Source organism: Canis lupus, chromosome 3, assembly GCF_011100685.1.
Source record: "Canis lupus familiaris isolate Mischka breed German Shepherd chromosome 3, alternate assembly UU_Cfam_GSD_1.0, whole genome shotgun sequence".
Classification (NCBI taxonomy): Eukaryota; Metazoa; Chordata; class Mammalia; order Carnivora; family Canidae; genus Canis; species Canis lupus.
This window is the reverse complement of record NC_049224.1, coordinates 5,969,647-5,989,038: the sequence shown is the minus strand read 5'-3', so window position 1 is coordinate 5,989,038 and position 19,392 is coordinate 5,969,647. Positions and strand designations below refer to the sequence as shown.

General features: G+C 36.1%; 1 long non-coding RNA gene across 2 annotated transcripts in view; it reads right to left on the bottom strand.

The window, feature by feature from the left end:
• LOC111095341 overlaps positions 1-19,392 on the bottom strand; it is a 119,329-nt gene that overhangs the window by 58,737 nt on the left and 41,200 nt on the right. Inside the window, exons 4-7 of one of the 2 annotated variants that reach the window (XR_005356277.1) lie at positions 14,208-14,252; positions 13,237-13,342; positions 5,337-5,460; positions 2,739-2,867 (exon numbers count right to left, since the gene is read on the bottom strand). This is a non-coding gene — a long non-coding RNA (uncharacterized LOC111095341). The remainder of the gene's footprint in view (positions 1-2,738; positions 2,868-5,336; positions 5,461-13,236; positions 13,343-14,207; positions 14,253-19,392) is intronic. The other variant, XR_005356278.1, reaches the window with a different exon arrangement.

The window sequence follows — 19,392 nt, the reverse complement described above, 5'->3', positions numbered from 1 at the left end:
ATAACAAATACTTTGTATGCTTGACTTTCGAAATGTACGAAACAGCCCAAACCAGAAAACACAACAGATGATCTTCTGTTATACAAGCATTGTTTCAAGACCTTTCAGTCCGTTTCTGACACCTTCAAGATTGTGCTTTTATGTTAACATAAAAATACAGGTTATTTAAAATGTTATGAATACAGTGGTTAAACTATGCTTTTAAAATAGCTTTTATATTTCATTTTAATTTTTTTAAGAGAATGTACGTGCAAGTCAGGTGGTGGGAGAAGGGACAGAGGGAGAGGGGGAGAGAGAATCTTATTATTATTATTATTTTTTTTAGAGAGAGGATCTCTCTAAAAAATCTCTTCAGCATGGAGATGGATGTTGGGCGTCAACCCACCACCCCCTAGGACCTTTGCCGAAATCAAGAGTCCAATGCTTAACCAGCTGAGCCACCCAGATGCTCCTCATTTTATATCTTAATGGCTGGTTTAATTAGTTTAAATTTCTTATATATAATAATTGTGGATCTCTTGTTATTCCACAACTTTGCCTTTGTTTCTCTAACTCGTAAGCCTCCAAATTATATTCATGTAGAAAACCTATATCTATACTTTTTTTCTATCTCACTTTCCCTAATCAGATCTGAAAAGTATTTATGTCTGGATTATCAGTCAAATTTTGGCAACTTGAAAAATAAAGGTAACTCTGAGTAGAAAAATCAGACTTGCCTTAGTGTCCTTTCAAATTAGGCTCTTGGTTTCAAGTTTCCTTCTATTGTTGTGCTTTTTGCTTTCTTTTGCATGGTTTTTGAAGTAACATTTTGGAGCATCATAGAACAATCTTTTGCCATTTCAATCTATGTCATATCAGAAATAAATGTTTAACCAATCATCCAAATACATAAACTTTTCATAGAAGAGGAATGTGTGTGTGTGTTTGTATGTATTTAATATAAAATTTCGGACTCCTGAATTTTGAATTTATGAGTAATTAATGGCTGGTGTTGTACTTCCCTTAGCTGCCATCATGTCTAAAAGAGCTTTCAAACATATTCTAAAAAACATGAGAAGTATTGATTTACGAAACTTAGGACCCATGAAAGTCAAATGCCTCTTTGCTTAGGGCAATTTGATCCTGTACCAGCAAAGTTAGCATTACCCAGAAATTTATTAGAAATGCAAATTTTGGGGGCTACCCTAGATCTACAAAACCTGTGCTTTAACCAGCTATCCAGGTGACTCTGATTTGCAATTTGAGAGTCACTCTGGAGGAACACCTTCACTTTTCACAGATTTTCATTCTATTTTATTTTATTAAAAAAAAACAGACAAGAAAATGGTAGCAATCTGTGGCAAAAAATTAAGACTCTGGTATCAGTGGAGAACCAGCACACGTGTATACACCCACAAAGACCTTCACAATTACTGAATACAAAGTAAGAATCTTTTTAACGCTTGTTGCTACGGGCAGGGACAATTAGTTTCTCATTCAGGACTGGAACATAATCACTGTGTGCCCGTGACATTTTTATAGATTAAACCTGAATCAGAATCTCTAAGCAGCAAGTCCAAGAGCTCCAGCCTAAAAGAACGCGTCTCCCTGGGAAGACACCTGAGCAGCACAAAGTTGGTCTCAGGTGAAATACACAAAAAAGAAAACTTCAACTACTTCCAATTTCGACAGTTCCTTTTCAACAAAGCATGGTAAAAATGCAGAACACGGAGGTGAAACAATTGGAACTCATATCAGAATAGATCAGCATGTTGCAGAGACTGAGAAAATGCTACAAGCTCCCAGCTGGGAAAACTTGTAATTGCAACCAGCCAGAACATTGATATAGAGATAGCGAAATTACTAACAAGGGAAAAAGAAAATTTAGGAGACAAATAGAGGAAGCGTTTTCCTATGTATGACAAGAACCCTAGTAAATATGACAAAGTGCTCGTCAAGAGCAGAATGTTGAACTGGCGTGAAGAAAATATAAAATTGATTACTACAATGACAAGCCACATAAAATGCCATAATAAGAGCACAGGAACTCATTTCAAATAAAAGTGAAATAAAAACACTCTCCCAAATTAAGGGGGAAAATGTGAACAAACTCAACTTCTTGCTTTGGGCAATTCAGTAACCATCGTCAAAAGCAATCAAGACTAATGGTGACATTATCATAACAGAGGAATACTTAGGGCTCTAGGGATTGTTCCAATGTATACATTTACAGCCCCAGCTCTGGTAACATCAGGAAAGCAGCAATCTGGGAGCTAATACCCCATTACAGTAGAATTTGAACAAAGCTATGCCATGAATTCATTTCTAAGCCGAGAAGTAACTCTTCCTTGATTCAGGCATGCCAAAATACAGGCAGACAGAAATATGCTTGGGTTAACACATCCGGGACACTATGTATATATATATAATGACGTCAACTCCAAAATCTATCATTGTACTTGACTCTTATTAATGAAGTTTGTTCTCAAGTTGGAGAAGGAAAGGGATGAGCAAGACGCTGCAATCTCCTTTACCCTGGTTAGCCCAGAAAAATTGCACAGCTGTAAAAAAGTCACATTCTCAGCGATTGCTAAATAAATAAATATCTGGTGAATATGAGGACTCACGTTGTACTTAGAACGGCTTGGCTCCAACCGGTCAGACTGTTGTTAGAGGAAGAGCATGATTCAGTTTTCCAGCAATGGATATATACAGGCCTTTCAAAGTCACTAGCAGTGGTTGCAGGGAGTAGGACTCACCTGTAACAGGTAGGGCGGCTCTGGTTGGTGGAGGCTGTGCTGGGCTTCCCGATTCTCCATGACCCGCAAGCCAAGACGTTGGGCGAAATCCAGGGAATGAGTAAGCACACCTGGGTGGGACCTGGGGCTCTGTGGAGAGAAGGGTTCGATCTATCAAACTCTGTTCTCCACACTCACCTTTTAAGCTATTATCCATGCTGCACTCCACCCACGTTTCTCCCTCACCTGTGGTGCCTGGCTCTTTTGTTTTATTTTTTTGTTCATTTTGTTTTGGTGAGGCTGTTTATCCCCCTTCCACAAGCATGAGAAAATAATCCACCACACCGAGTAGGCTTGTTGATATTTAGAGACAAAATTCTACATACAGGTTATCTACAGGCAGTTGGATTTTGGAAGGGTGCAAAAAAATCATCCTGTTATTGCTCACTACGTATCATTTTGTACCTCTTTTTTTTTTTTCAAACCATACCCCTATCTATGTTTGCAACTGAAATAAAATACTTAAAGGTCACATTAAGCATTCAACATTTCTCCTCAACTTTTTAAAAATATTTTATTTATTTATTCATGAGAGACACAGAGAGAGGCGGAGACACAGGCAGAGGGAGAAGCAGGCTCCATGTAGGGAGCCTGATGTGGGACTCGATCCCAGGACCTCAGGATCACTCGCTGAGCCAAAGGCAGATGCTCAACCACTGAGCCACACAGGTGTCCCCCTTCTCAACTTTATGAATCTAGGTGATTAAAAAAAAATCCCCTTGGTAAAGACTACCGAAAAACTTTTTTTTAGAAAAGATTTTTTTCTCTCTCTCTTTTTCTTTCTTTGAGAGAGAGAGAGAGAGAGAGAGAGCACAGGAGTGCAAGCTGGTGAAGGAGGAGAGGAGGAGAAAGAGAGAGAAGAGGAGAGAATCTCAAGCAGGCTCCACACTGAGATCACGACCTTGGCTGAAACCAAGAGTCGGACACTTAACTGACTGAGCCACCTAGATGCCCCTCAAAAAACATTTTTCTATAAAAAGCATAAAAGAAACAAAGTAAAAAAGAATCCTTGTCAATATAATTTCGTTAAAACAAAGTACACACACACACAAAAAAATCTATTGGTGATAAGGTGTCCTGGGTGATTCAATCTATTTTTATTCATTACTGTTACTTTTGACCATCCATATTGGCTTCTAAAATAAGGATACTTAGGGATCTTAGAAGATAATTTAAATGCCACAGACTACCCCCCCACGCCCCTCAGTGTTCAATGTTTTTTTTTTGTTGTTGTTTGTGTGTTTGTTTTTCTGGATTGTAATTTACTCCTCCAGTATGTTACCATTTTCCTAAACACAGAGGAAGGAGAATATATATGAAAAACCAGGGCTCTATCCTGTTTTCTTTTTCTTTCATAGTTTCACTGCTTTGGAAGAGCTCACTTCTTTCCCTGTTGACATTCATATGGATATAGAACCGATGTTATGGAATACTTGAGTTTTTTTCATGCAACCTGAGGCTATATTGAATATATTTTCCTCCCTCTTCCATCCACTTTAAATGTTTTCTGTATTGTTTATTTTTGAGTCCTCCTCCCCCCAAATTCTATAAATTTGCTATGTTACACAGCTTCGGAGTCTAGAGTCTAGTCCCTATTATCTCAAACATAACCAGTGTTCACTTCAAAAAGTTCAAACTAGGTGAGCCACAGTTACCCATTTCCATTCATAGATTAGGGTTAATAATAAAATAACAATTTGTGAGAATTACAGATGCTTTATTCCATACAGAGAAAATGGAGGATGCATTATTTTTAAATGTCTGGGAAGTGTTACCAAAACGGATAGTGTATTAGGTTCAATGATACTTAAATATACTAAAAAGAAAAAGTGGGAAAAGTGGATAAAGGGGGTATACATTTGTTAAAAAAAATTTAAAAAGGCTTTTTAATAAGGGAATATTACACATGATATTATCTGACCACAATGAATTACATTAGACGTTAATACAAAGGGATAAAAAAAAAAAAAACTTAAGGGAAATCTTTGAGAACAACTCATTTAATTGCCTGGGTCAAGGAAAAAAAAAATCAAATGGTAGCTAAAAGTATATTTAGGAAATGATGAAAATAAGAAAATTAATTATAAAATTAATAGAATAGGGGAAATTTTATAATGAAGGCACCTTCACTGAGTAAGTTATGTTAAAAAGATAATCTATTAGGAAAAAAAGCTAGAAAAAATTATAGTAAAATAATTCCAAAAGAATAACATGCAGGGGGTAGTTAGAATGAATTTAGTAATTGCTAGATTAAACAATTAAACATTTACAATTAAAGACTTTTTTTTTTTCCACAAATGACTATGGACAAAGTTACTTAATAAAATGGTTTACCGGGATCCCTGGGTGGCGCAGTGGTTTAGCGCCTGCCTTTGGCCCAGGGCACAATCCTGGAGACCCGGGATTGAATCCCATGTCGGGCTCCTGGTGCATGGAGCCTGCTTCTCCCTCTGCCTCTCTCTCTCTCTCTCTCTCTCTCTCTCTATGTGACTATCATAAATAAATAAAAATTAAAAAAAAATAAAAAATAAAAAATAAAATGGTTTACCAAAGACTCACCGAGACTTCCCAAGAGTAGAGACTTTTAAACACTAAATTCAAGGAGGAACGATGTTCTGATCCATCAGCTTCAGATTATTGGTGAAAATAAAGCCCGATCCAAGAACATTCCTGAGGTCCCTCTCTGTAAAACCAGACTAGCAATTAGTTTCTTATATATCTCTAGGAGAATGCCAACAGGTCCACCAATGAGCCATAGAGTGTATCCCACAAAATATATAGTTTACGTATTGAAAAAAAATATTTAAAATGCTGTTTCACATACTCAAACAGGAAGGATATCACGAAATCACAAGAATAAGAAAGAGGAAAACGGAAATCCAAAAAGACAGAGAAAAATATTTTTGTTTGAACTGTTTAAAACATTACAGAAGGTATACTCTATAAAATCATAAATTCAAACAGCAAGACATATAGAATAAAAACCAATGCAAACATAGTCCTTCACCCACACTCTACCCACATCCCTACTCCAAATCTAAAAATTTATTCCAATTAAGTAATTATGAGAATGTGCAAAAATAAATCAAAAGAACCACAGTGCTAAAAAAATAACTAAAGTGCATATAATAGAGAACATACAAAATTTTACTATATACCTTTATTTATAGTCATGTATATGTGTCTCTACATATACAACCTTATATAACTATATATAATAATATAAGTATGGTTATATATAACTATATATGGTTTATTTTTGTGTATAGTTTATATGTATATTTTGTGTATAGTTTATATATGGTCATCATTTCAGGTCATCACAGAGATGTCCTGCTGCCACTGACCACCTTCTTCAGATCCTTTTAAAAAGCATAGATGGTGTGTGGAGGCCAGGGGAGTAGTGGGTATTTATTCGTATTCATCAGACTATTCGGAAGTCTCTGGATATGTTTGTGCCACCTATTGAACCAAGTAAGGGGTGTCAAAACCAACACATTCCTAAGTTTATGTGAGGATAAGATAGAGGTCAGTCACTTAGGGTAAATCTTCCTGGTGTTTCAGCCCCTAAGAACTTGGGCTTAGCTTCAAGCTTTCCAGAATTATATGCCTACATACATTAAATGTCAAATATCTAGGCATTTGTCATAAACGATGAGGAATTCATACAGTAAAATTTCACACAGAATTAAATGATATATTACAAAGTGATGTACAAGTCAGTTTAGAAAAAGATGCAATTAAAGTCATAATATGTTTTTGAAAATCAAGAGGCATCATATCACCTCCTCTAAGTCTTAAAGTAATATGCTTCTTGATCACTGTTATGTAAGATACATCTGTCAGCTCTAATTACTGCCACCATCGAAAGGTGGCTCTCAACTATACTGAGAAATTATTTATGAGTCTCAGATTTGATGATTCAGATTTTGGATTAGTGTTTTTTTTTTCTATCCATATCACTTTAGTTTTCACTTTACATCAAAGGAGTACTATAAAAATTAAATGTTAATTTTTGTGATTCACTTTATACAACAATCATGATTCTGTATCAGTGAAGAATCCATAGTCTGCCCAGAGGAAATTGCACTATTTGCTACTTCTTATACACACTTTTCATTTGTCTGACCAGATAGATTTTTTTGAGGAAACAATTCTGCAATTGTAATGTCTTCACCTGTGATTTAGCCGCAAAATAAAACGTCTCTAAATCCTGTGGATTTTCTGAAGAAGGGTTCTTAAACATGCAAACCGGAGTGGAACAATGCTTTCTGATGTAGTTTTCAGTGGATCGCTACCCTAGCTAATTGACATAATCTTACATTAAACACCTACTAAGTTTAGGATGCCTCGTTTCATATTAGGAGCAGTGAATGCAATGTGATCTTTATCCTCAAGGAGCTTAGAGTCTAGTTGACCTGAAGAGTGGTACAAACCTATCTGTAATACAAAACAGAATGTGCGAAGGATTTTGAGGGCTTTACAAATTGCTGTTACAGCCTAGACGGTGCCCTTTGCCAATTACTTCCAGCTGGGAGGATTAGGGAACGCTTTAAGGAAAGAGGAGTACCAACCTGGATAGCTGAACATGCTTTGGGCAAGTGAAAACAAGGGAGAAGAACTCTACTCTGAGCAGAAAGTGTAAAGTGGGGATCCGGAGCAGAAATCATTTATATGCAATTAAAGAGCAGGTGATAGAAGAAGAATTTCTGGGAGACAGGGTTGAAAAATATAAGTTGAAACATGACTCAAAGGAAGCTCTCTTGCGCTGAGTCTTGCAAAATTGCTTCAGAAAACACTTGGTCTCTCATTCTTTTATTACTTGAGATGAGTTGCATTTATGGGAAACGTTTCCGGGAATAGGCTTCATTGACATCGTTAGGGTTGCACTGTCTTGTTAGGTCCTGATAAATAGGCCCCGACTAAAAAATATTAAAATAAGATTTTCAACTCCAGACTGAAGATTTCTAATGAGTAACATCTAGCAGCTAATTTTAAAACTACTTTCTTCAGACTAGCTCTGACAAAAAAAAAAAAAAAAAAAAAATTACTGGTGCAAAATTCTGAACTCGATGGCACCCAGTATTTCATTTACTCTTCTTTTTCTGAAAGCAAACTTGCGGACCTGGACTACCGACGTAGTCAACGCAACACTACCATCACCTGAGGTGTCTCATATGATGCACAAGCTGCTTCTAAGCCCTTCAGTCGCCGAGACCAACATTTGCAACCTGGTGACTCTTCTGATCCCACTGAATTCGACTCTATTTTCCCTGTGAAGAACTGGAAATGTCTTAGGTCTTATTACCTCATCAATTGTCCTCCTAACCCCATAAAATAACAAAAAACAAAACAGCTTTTCATTGGCCTTCATTATAATTGATTCTCCAGGGTATCTTTGCCTTGCTCCATTAAAATGGTGTTGTTGCTACGATGGTATTTCTCAGCAGGGATGTTCTAAATAGCTGATTAATATGTAAAGCAGTAAAAAATGTAATTTTTTGCTGTGAAATTAGCCAGTGCATGGGACTCCAAAGCTGCTGAAACAAAACAAAAGAAACCAAAATGTTCCAGCTGTTCTTTTTGATGGAATATCATCTGAGGTGCTCACAGCTAGGGAGCTTACCTGCATCCATAGCATTCTGGACATAACCTATCAATATATACATCGCTGTTAAATTCTTTATGTCGCTTTTCATTTGGGGGTTCAGCAAAGTGCTTTAGAATTAGGGGCAAAGGTCTGAAAGTTGTGTTACTTCTTTAAATCGAGGGTTGAAAGCTATCTGTAATAAATCTTATTCTCTGGACTCCTTTTATTGGTAGCACCCTTTTTAATCTTGCTGCACCTATTAAGCATTAGCGGGGTCTGTTTTCAAATGTCTTCTTAATGTCTTATCTATACTTTTAGAAGAAAAAAAGAAAAGCAGAAACCAGATGGTTTTGTTATTACCCTGACCCACCAAACAAAATCAAACATAACTACTGAGACAAACAGAATAAGGCAAAAACACATAATATCAACCTTCCCAATCGATGTGTTCTGGACATCCTAGTTTTGCCAGAGGTTTCTAACAATATAGCATAGGCCGAGAAAGCGCTTTCAGAAGAGAAGCCAACGTGACCCCCCCACCCCCAGCCGCCTGGCTCCCCCAGTGGCTTCGGCACATGCACACAGGCTCTTCTGTGAATTCTTCACATATGCTTTCTGGTTTGCAAACTGAACAAGCACCAAATCACTGGAGATTTTATGCCCAGTGACTTCTCACCGGGCAGATTCTAATTTGGCAATGAGTTTAGGGTCCTCCTGGTGAGAAATCTGCTTCTGGCAGAAGCTCCCTCACTGATGGAGGGAGGTGTTTCCGCCCATGGCTGTGTTCTCTTTAGACCAGGCATGAGATCACATCTGTTCCTAGGGCTCTAAGCCCAAGGGACCTCTGAGCAAAGAATTACCACCGAGAACTCTGCATTTTCTGGTTAAATGCAATCCTCTCCCCTGTGTCAGAATGAATGTTCCTCATTGCCTAATGACCCTGACATTTTTTTTTTTCCCTAGCATGGAATTTCACCTGAGATGTATAAAATGACATTGTGTGTAAGAGAAAGCAGTATAAATTAGGCTGTGGCACTAAGATTGTGGGCAAACTTCTCCTGGGGTAATGTGACTCCGAAATAAGCCAGAGGAGGTGCTTTGGAAATCAAATGATATCAAGGGGGAAAAAATAAGAATGAATAAAAAAAAATCTTTCTTGTCTATGAAATTTTTTCCCCCATGTGATGAATTATTTTAACCATGAAAGTATTCTTGAGCCAACTTTTGAGACTTGGGATGTGAGCAGTTATTTCTCATGAGTGCAGCCGATTCCTTTGACAATCACCCCACGCAAGAACCCTTTATTTCTCCCTGTCTATGTTGAAAACCTAACAGAAATTTCTGGCTTCGTTTGAACAAAAGTAGTTAGACGGTAACATCTTTGTTGCAAGTTAAGCCAGCCTGTAATCTTTAGGGATGTTCCAGAAGAGAAAATCAGAAAGAGGACGCTCATTGCTTTGTCAACCGTTAGGCCAAATACTATCTCCAACAGCTGGTACCAAGGTGTTCCTGATCAAACTATTGCAAATATTTCCAATTCTGCATTCATGATTGTGCATGAGATACATGAATAATCCTTCCTATTTCATTCCATTAAAGATACTTTGAATTTCCACCATCCTAGGCACGGGGCTAACTTTCCTTCGAGACCTCTTTATGAATTAGTACCCACTTGAAACACACTCTTCTCGAAAAGGCCGGAGACAATAGTTTGTGCTGTGTCTTTGTATGCTGCATTTAAATAGTCCCGTAAGTGTGTGAAAGAAGGCTAGAAATATTTCCGAGAGAAATGGCAGACAAAGAATCAGCTGTGTGGCATGTGCGTGCAGCCTGTGGCTATTTTACAAGGAAATCTAGCAGCTCTCAATAATGTGAAAGTCTTCTTGAGAGGCGCCGTGGCACAGCAAGTCACTGAACCAGAGAAATTCAATTTGCCTACTGTAAAGTATGTTTTGTCTGTCTCAGAAAGCTCTAATTCAATCCAAAATTGCTTTCTAGAAGCAGTCACTCTGGCCAAGGAAGGGTGTTCAGGGTCCGGAATAGGACAGACTGCACTGGGCTAAGCTGTCAAAAAGCATTCAGTGCTGCTTCTCACTCTTGGGACGTGAACCACAGACCCCCCTGGAGGTCACTGACCTCTCCGTGTCGTAGATCTACGTGTATTTGTGATTGAATAACCTTTAGGTAACTTTTATCTGTGATCTAATTTTACTCAACAAATGCCGAGGGAAGAAGGGGAAACAGGGAAGATGGTTGGATGAATAGTATGTGGATGGGTGAGGAAATAAATTTCTGCTTGAATTCTGTGCATCATACATCATTTGCAGGGGGCTTTGAACAAGCCTGGAAGGTTGTGAAATAGCCCTCTGACACATCACCTCGTGGTTTACCATTGGGTAACTGAACTAATGGGTCATATAAACTAACTAAAACTTACCTTTTCCCATAAATTTCATAGTTGGATTTATGTTACCAATACTTGGCCGAGTGTCAAACCTCACGTCTTTCCTCTGCTTTGTCTAGGAATCACGACACTAGCTTGCCTACATTCTACATTGTAACATTCTCAACTTGATCATACTTTCAATGGTAGGAGTTATGAGATATTCCTATTTTTTTTTAATTTCTGAGTTTTGAAGCCTTTATGTTAAGTAAATATCCATCAACTCCTGAAAGAATGAACTAAGATAATGTAATTGTTTGGTTCCATATCAAAATCCGTAAGTGATAAAGAGTCTTAGGTAACTTAGGCTTTCTGGCATCTCATGGGCTATTGTAAAGTAAGTTAAAGATATCAACGTCCTCAAACTTATCTTTAAGATTTAAAAAACTGTTTCCACTAAATAAGGGGTTTAGGACTGAAACAATATGATAACAAATATCATAAACAATATGATATACAGTATGATAAATCACTATTCAAGGCTTTTTGCCAAGGGACAAAATTATCTGCCAAATAGACCTATATAATATACAAAGATGGGGGCTTGGCAAATATCTTTAGCACTCTGCTAAGGTGTTTTTTTTTTTTTTTTTTTTTTTTTACTAAAATCACTTTCACTTTTTAATATTTGTAGTCAAATGTAAGAAATCATTAAATAATTATTTTTAAGTATTTACTGATAAAATGCCTCAAGTTTATAGTTTTTATGATGGTTCATAAACTTTAGTATGCAAAAGGATTCCCTGCATTCTATTTTTAAAAGTGTAAATCCATGGGACTGACTCTCAAAAATTCTAGTTCCCTGGGTTGGAAGCAGATCTTGGCACCAGCAGTTTAATAAGCAATTTAGCAATTATGATGCAGGGGATTATTTGAGTATTTTTTGAAGGAAAAAATCCTGCCACACAAGTATCTAAATGCTATCTGAATTATTTAATGCCTAAAATATATACATGATGACATTTTTATTATGCTGATATTTCTTACAATGGTATGAAATATTTTATAATTTACTTTTGGGGAGGTGAGACTAGTCAGTGAAGAGAAAGGCTGTAGCTTAAAAAATAATCTATCCTTAAAAACATAGGATTTAGTTTTTTTTTTTTTTTTAACAGTGGTTCATTCCTTTGCTTTTTAATAGGAAACTTTTGGATTTGTAATGGTAGAGACAATTCTTGTTACATAGAGATCTGATTGCATGATTCATTTTTCTACAACCAAAATCTCAACAGGGGATCCTGGCGGGCTCAATCAGTAGAGCATGGGACTCTGATCTCAGTCAGGGTCGTGGGTTCGAGCCTGGCTTTGCAGGTGGAGATTACTTAAAAAAATATCTCAACACAATCAATACTTTTGAGTTGGAGTTTTGGTGAATATTATGTTTCAGCACTCGGAGGAAAATTCTGATCATACTTTCAGGTTTGAGCAGCATGACACTGTCAAGTATTCTAGATTTCTTTTTAAACAGAAGCAGGCATTCTTTATTTTATTCAGCGAAGGACTCTGAGATGAGCCTGTATATCTAAGGAGAAAAATAATCGTTAAGCTTCTACTTACTTTAAAAATGAAAAGGAAGTATATGCACCAGAATATTATCAGCACAATTGTGTATATTTTCCTGACAAAAATCTAAGAAAACAAGTACATTAGCATTTCTTAATTTTTTAAAAATTCAAATTAATTGCTATTTCAAATACTTTCTATAGTGAAAAGCATGTGAGAGTTAATAAAGCTATTTAGGCTCTCTGGTGTCTCACAGGGCTGTTATAAAATGAATAAATTTGAGAACACTAATGAGTATAAGATTAAAAAGAATACTTCCATTAAATTAAGGGGTTCAAGCACAAGAAACAGTATGATAAAATATACTTACAATCTGTGGCACTTTGCCAAAGAACAAAATAATCAGCCAGATAGAAGTGGGTTTACTAAGGAGCTCATGGAATTAAACTTTGTGACATCTTCCTTTCATGAGCCCTTTCCAAGGCTTCTTTTTCCCCATTCTATATAAATATTGTTTCCTTTGCAATTACGTACGTTTAATTATTTTTTTGTCTCTGTTTCTAACAGAAGGTTGCCAAGTTTTATGCTCTTCAGGATCCAAAACTGGGTGCACCCTTATATATAAACATATATTCTTATAGTTTAAAGAAAAAAACAAAGTACACTCCTCTTCTGTGTGCATTTTGATAGCTCATGTTCTACAGAAGCCATTAAAATTTTCGTTCTTCGAAATGGATAAACAGTATTATGTATTTGCATATGACCAAATCAGAAGAGGGAGAAACGTTCTTTAAGAAAGGGATGAATGTGTCATTATTTTAACCATGCACCATTGTTTCAGCACTGCCAAACTGCGGTTATCACGATACCAGTGTGGGTTAAATAAGGGAGGTATCAGCTGGGCCGAGGTCATGTTAGCCAACCTGCCATGAGATCCTCTTCTCGGTGGGACTCCTGTCTCTGTGCTTCTTCAAGTTCCACTAGATCCTGTCTGTGGTGTCACGTAATATGCATTTTTTCAACCTATTTCTAAAGATAGGGTTTAAAAAAATAAAAAAAAAATAACGTTGGGTTAGCAACTGTAAAAATATGCTACTTGCTTTTAGGGTCTCTAACTGAACTAGGATCTGGGAATGGAGAAGGTGTTAGCGGTGTCCTTACTAAGTCACACTGACCCTCCATTCTAGCAAATGTCTATTATGCTCCTGCCCTGACTGCTTACTTATTTTCAATCTTAGAAAAACATGCAAATTGAAATATATTAAGAATGTGCCTTATGAGAAAGAGAGTTGCAAAGAAACTAGGTGAAGTAGAGGTGACCTACGTGGAAAGTAAAAACAAAACCAAAAACTACTGCTGAAAATAAAAGTGGGTAAATGCTTTTAGTTTAGCTTTTTGGTTTTTGTTTGTTTGTTTTGAACAGGAAAGCAGCCACCACAAACATTCCTCTAAACAGGAATGTATAAAGCAACACGATTAGCCTTGGGATTAGATTTTTAAATTGTCTAAAACATAAAGTTGATTAAGTTCAGTAAATGTTTTCATCTCAATCCATGTTTACAATCCATGAGATTAGTGAGAAAGAACTGCTTGCAGCTCAAAGAGAAACAAAATTTATGGGATCATGTGAATATTTTGCTTCTACAATTCCAAATGCCTTAAAACTGTAATTTCAATTATTGAGCTATTTGAATTTTTTTATGCATTGCCATATAGAGACACAAAAACTTAAATATTTAACTAAATGTTTAGTTAGCAGAATTTGGGTATTCTAATGTTCTATTCTGGATTTGCAACCTGCCAGGCATTCATGGGCTTGCTTCCTTGCTTCCTATATCTTCCCTAATAAAGATCTTGACTTCTACAACTAAATTTTTGAAGCACTAGGACTCACTTTGATACTGAGAAAGTCACATTTTGGGAGCCTCTCTTTTCTCATCTGTAAAATGAAAGGCTTATGTTACTTCTGGTATTCAATGTAGTTTTAAAAATCTGTTCTTCTGTGATTTTGTGTAATACCAGGAAAAAAGAAATCTTCAACTCCAGCCGGCATAGAAAAGCAACCATTTAGTAGTTGTGGAAAAGATTATCTCTGTAATAGCAATTTTAGGTCATCTACCTTTTCGTAGAGAATTAACTCTCCAAGTTTTCAACACTTTGTTTGTCCTTTTTATATACACTTTGTCACTTTGGAGGGAAAAGAAGGAGAAGAAGAAGTGGAGAGGAAGGAGAATGAGAAGAAGGAAAAAAATAAATATAATGGAATTAGGAAGTGGAGGAAAAAGAGAGAAACATTCTTGCCATTTAAGTGTTATTCAATTTAACCAATCATTAGAAAAATCAAACAGGAACATAATGTTGATAGAACTTCAAAATGCCATTGAAAAAACATACAAAATTATCCAATTGCAATGAAGTTTATGTTCTGGAGAAACAGTCTCTAGAATTGATTTTAATAATAGATGATCTCATTTATATTTTTCTCCTGCTCTTCTTGCTGAAACTCCTGTTTAGATGAGAAAATTAGCATTTAGACAAATTGATTAAAAGTAATCCCTTTGATTTTAGGTGGCAGCAAAAGAACAAACTCAGAAAGTTATCAGTATTTATTCTTATATGTCCCCTCTTTCTTATAAATACATAATTACCATAGTAATTGTCAACTCAAAATAATAGTTTTTTGTCTTTCGCTCTAGTTGATAAATTATTCAAAATAAGAGACCATATGTTACCTAGTGTCTCGGCTAGTAGGCATAATTTGTTTTCTTTTTTTTCTTTTTTCTTTGCATGATTTGTTTTCAATGATTATTGAATAAATGAATTAATAGACTAATAGCCATTTTGATATAACAATACAAATTGCTAGTCTTTAGTTTAGATTATTAGATAAGTGAGATTAATAAAAGTGTATGTTTGGTAATATATAATCTCCATTCAAAATTATTTTACTTCACAAATTTGCTAGTGGAAGTAAAAGCATATTTGAAGTGTTACATATTTTGTTAGAGTTATTTTTAAAGTGAAACTATGTATACTTAATTCTTACTAATAATTTTTCAGGTGTTATCCCTAACTTTGTAGAGAATGGTAAGAATCTAAGCAAATGTATAGAAGTAGAACATGATTTCCTTATAGTCTTGTCATTAATAAGTAAAAAAGTACAGAAATCATCTTTAAAAGATTATTTTCCCATGAAAAAGAGAAAATAGGTATAGTTTACAGTGTGTACATAGCTTTATAGTACTATAAAATCAGAACTCAAATATGTAACTACACAAAATTCTTTCTTCTGTGTTCATTTATATTATTTACATTATTATGCAAATATCCCTTATTGCTTCAGTGTACTGAATATAGCACTTTGACATGCACTTCAGAGAGGAGAGATGCTGAGAAAATAGCAAATCTAATGGCTGAAATAGAAATCAAATTATTAAGGAGTATGTTCTTACTCGTTTATTCCTTTTAAGAGAATACATACAATGGTTATAGAATACAAATGCTCTTCGAATTGTGCTATTTATAGGTTCTCAATTGGACACTGACATGGAATTCCAGAGTCTGATTTTTGAAAAATTAAGGGATGTTTCACCCCACTTCATTAAATTCACCTTGTCCTCTTACTTTTATCTCTCATTCACTCATTTGCCTTTTAAAGTTCTGTAAAGGAAAAAAAATCTCTGCTTATAGTTTCTTGAAAAAAAAATTATAACCTTAGGTTCTCAATGTATGTATTGCCAGCTAACTTTTAGGTTATCTTCAATAGAAACTGGGTTTAATTTCAAAGGAGAAATTTGTCCATGGGGCACCTGGGTGACCTAGTGGTTGAGTATCTACCTTTGGCTCAGGTTGTGATCCTGGGGTCCTGGGGTCAAGTCCCGGATCAGATACTTCAGGAAAGATGGAGTTCCATTTATTAGTATCAATGATACCATCTCTGTGGTTTGCTCCATATTACTCTATGCTGATTTGCATCACACAGATTCCTCGTCTCAGAATCTATTTCCTGCCTCACAGCTTGCCAGGATTTCCACTGCCTTTGTCTTAAAGGACGAAGGGATTTCGTTCCTCAGAGAGGACTATTTATTAGACTATGGTTGGTTGCTGCCCTGTCATTTGAAGCCTGGATATTAGAAGTTATTTTGTCTACTAAGATGTTCACATCCAAGTTCAAGGGAAAAATATCTTTAATAGGAAGAAACATCTAGCCCTTCAAAAAGATTTAGACATACTATCTAAGACTATTCTCTCTCTTTCAATGATCCTCAAAACACATTATTTTCTGATCTCTCTATTCCTGGGATTGTACTCAATAAGTCTATCAGGACTTTTTTTTTCTATTTGTTTTTTATGGCACTTCATAGTTTTTGTTTGTTTGTTTGTTTGTTTTTTTATGTCCTTTATTGGAAAATATCCTCTTTGCCAGAGTGTTTTGCTAGACCTTTTGTCTATTTTCTCATTCTGGAAGTACTATGGAAAATATTGAATTTTGTAAATTGACTCTGTCTTCATATTTATCTTCATATTTATTTTATTATATTATCTTCCTCCTTTCACTTTGTGAAAATTTAATTTTACTTTATCTTCTAAACTTTGATTTTTGTCAAACTTAAACTACATTATTTTAAATTTCCACGAGCTTATCTCTTTCTAGTTATTCCGTATTAAAAATAATATTTATACCTTCATGGATATAGGATCTTGTTTTATCTTTATGAGTAGTATATTAATTATAGTTTTTAGGTTGTCCTTATTACATTTGATCTCCTTTCTTTCCTAATGTCTTTTTGCCTTAAATATTTATTAAAATAACTAGAGATTCTTGGGGACCTATTCTTTTTTAATTAATAAATGTTATTTTAAGACCAGTTTTGGACTCACAACAAAATTGTACATAGAGAGTTTCCATATGCTACCTGTCCGCACACATGCACAGCTCTCCCTCACTATAACATGCTATACCAGAGCGCTACATTTGTTACATCAATGTACCTATTCATTTTTAAAAATAGAGTTCTAAAATATTAGAAGCTCTGTGTTGGTTGAAGGGTTGGGTTTTTCATTGGAGAATCAAGGTGCTAGTTCTGTACATCTTTTCTATAGCATGGTTCAGTTTTTCTAGAACAGTATCCTTCCTGGGTATAAACACAAGCAGTTGTATTTTGTGACTGGATGGGAAAGATGTCTCCCAGGGCTTCTCTCCATTTGCTATGTAGACAAAGGGAGCAAACCTGAAAGCCATAAATCCAGTGTCATCCCAATCCTGCTGAATCCAGATGGAATTAACTGGAACACAGTAGCTGAGGTCAGTTCTGTATGTTTTGCAGCATTTTCATTATAATAATTGATGACTATAAGTGCATGCAGTGGGCAGAATAATGACTCCCAAAGATATTAATTCTTAATCCCTGGAATCTATAAATGTTACTTTATATTGAGAAGGGGTTTAGGCAGACAGGATAAGTTAAAAATCTTGAGATGGGGAGATGATCCAAGTGAGGGCAAATGCCATCACATGCGTCCTTATAAGAGAGGGGTAGAGGAAGATTATATATAAAACAAAAGGATAAGGTTATTTTGGGAGGGAAGACAGAGGTTTCAATGATAAGGCCCCAAACCAAGGAATATTAGCAGTCATCAGATTCTGGGAGAGCCAAGAAATAGATTCTTCCCTAGAGCCTCTGGAGGGAGCCTGGTCCAGCTAATCCTTGATTTCAGCCTACTGATACTGATTTTACACTTCTGGCCTCCAGAGCTATAATAGAATAAATTCATGGTTTGTTTTTAAGTCAGCAGATCAGTGATTGTTTGCTACAGCAGCCATAGTTGAGTGATATTTGATTAATTTGCCTTGAATTTCTGCTTCATATTTGACTTGATTTCTCTTTTTCCCATTTCCATTATACTTGGTAATTACTTGTGATATCCCAATGTAATGTTCTACCTTGGATATGCTCTGGGTTCTGAATAATTCTTAAATCTCTTTAGTTCCGTCGTCCCCCTCAAAAGTTAATTCTTCTTATGTTATATTGTTTCAGGTCCTTGGCGTGGATCCCTAAGGTTTTGATAAAGCTATCCATACTGCTTATAGTTGCTAAGATCTCCACATGTAAACATAGTATTTCCTTTTTTACTATAGCCTAAAAATCCTCCAAAATGTATGGACTTAAAACAATATTTTATTTCATTTTATCTCTCACCATATCTGTAGGTCAGAAATTTGGAAGAGTTTGTTGAGAGATAGTTCTCCATGTCTCTTGCATTTCTGCCCATCTATTGAACAAGAACCACTGATATTTGTTTCATACTATTTTCTCAAGGGTGTTTGTGTTTCTCGTTGCTAATGAGCCTTGACGTACAGATAGAGTATCTCCCTTTGAGACAGAAGGCACACGTGTCTCGTGATTGGGGCAATAAAGATAATGCCTCCCTCTGGGCAGTTTGGGCAGGTTCGTTAGCAGTCCCTTCAGAAGATTAGGGAAGGGGGTAGTTGCCCTCCCTAGTTTGGGCTACTCAGCTATGACTCAAAACCACAGTATGTGCAACATCTGTCTGGACAACTTCATCTCATTCATTTACACCTTGGGTAAATAAGATGAACTGATGCCAACATGAAGTTCATGCTTCTACTGCTTACTATGCCAAGGGTAATAAAGTCCTTAGGCTTTTTCTTTGAAATGTTGTTTTCTTCCAGCCTCCATGAAATTTAGCAGAGACTAACTTGTTAGCTTTAAAGTAGAATAAGATTTCAGACTCTTCATAGTTTGTGACAGAACTCATTTTGGTGGTTCTGGCGCCCAGTATCTCAGCTCTGTGTAGTCAGTTAGTGACTTAAAGCTTAGGGGTGCTGGCTGAAAATCTTCCTCTACTTTCATGCTGCCCCAAGATTTCTCCATATGCATCTTGCAAGTGATAGGTTGGACTTATTCACAGCATCACAGTGTCAGGGCAGTCTGATTGCTTATAGGGCAGCTGTTGCCTTTTATGACTCCACCTATGAAGTCATGCAGCCTTATTTCAGCAGAGTTGTTAGTTATAAGCAGATCACAAGCCCATCTGGATTCAAAGGAAGAGGAAAG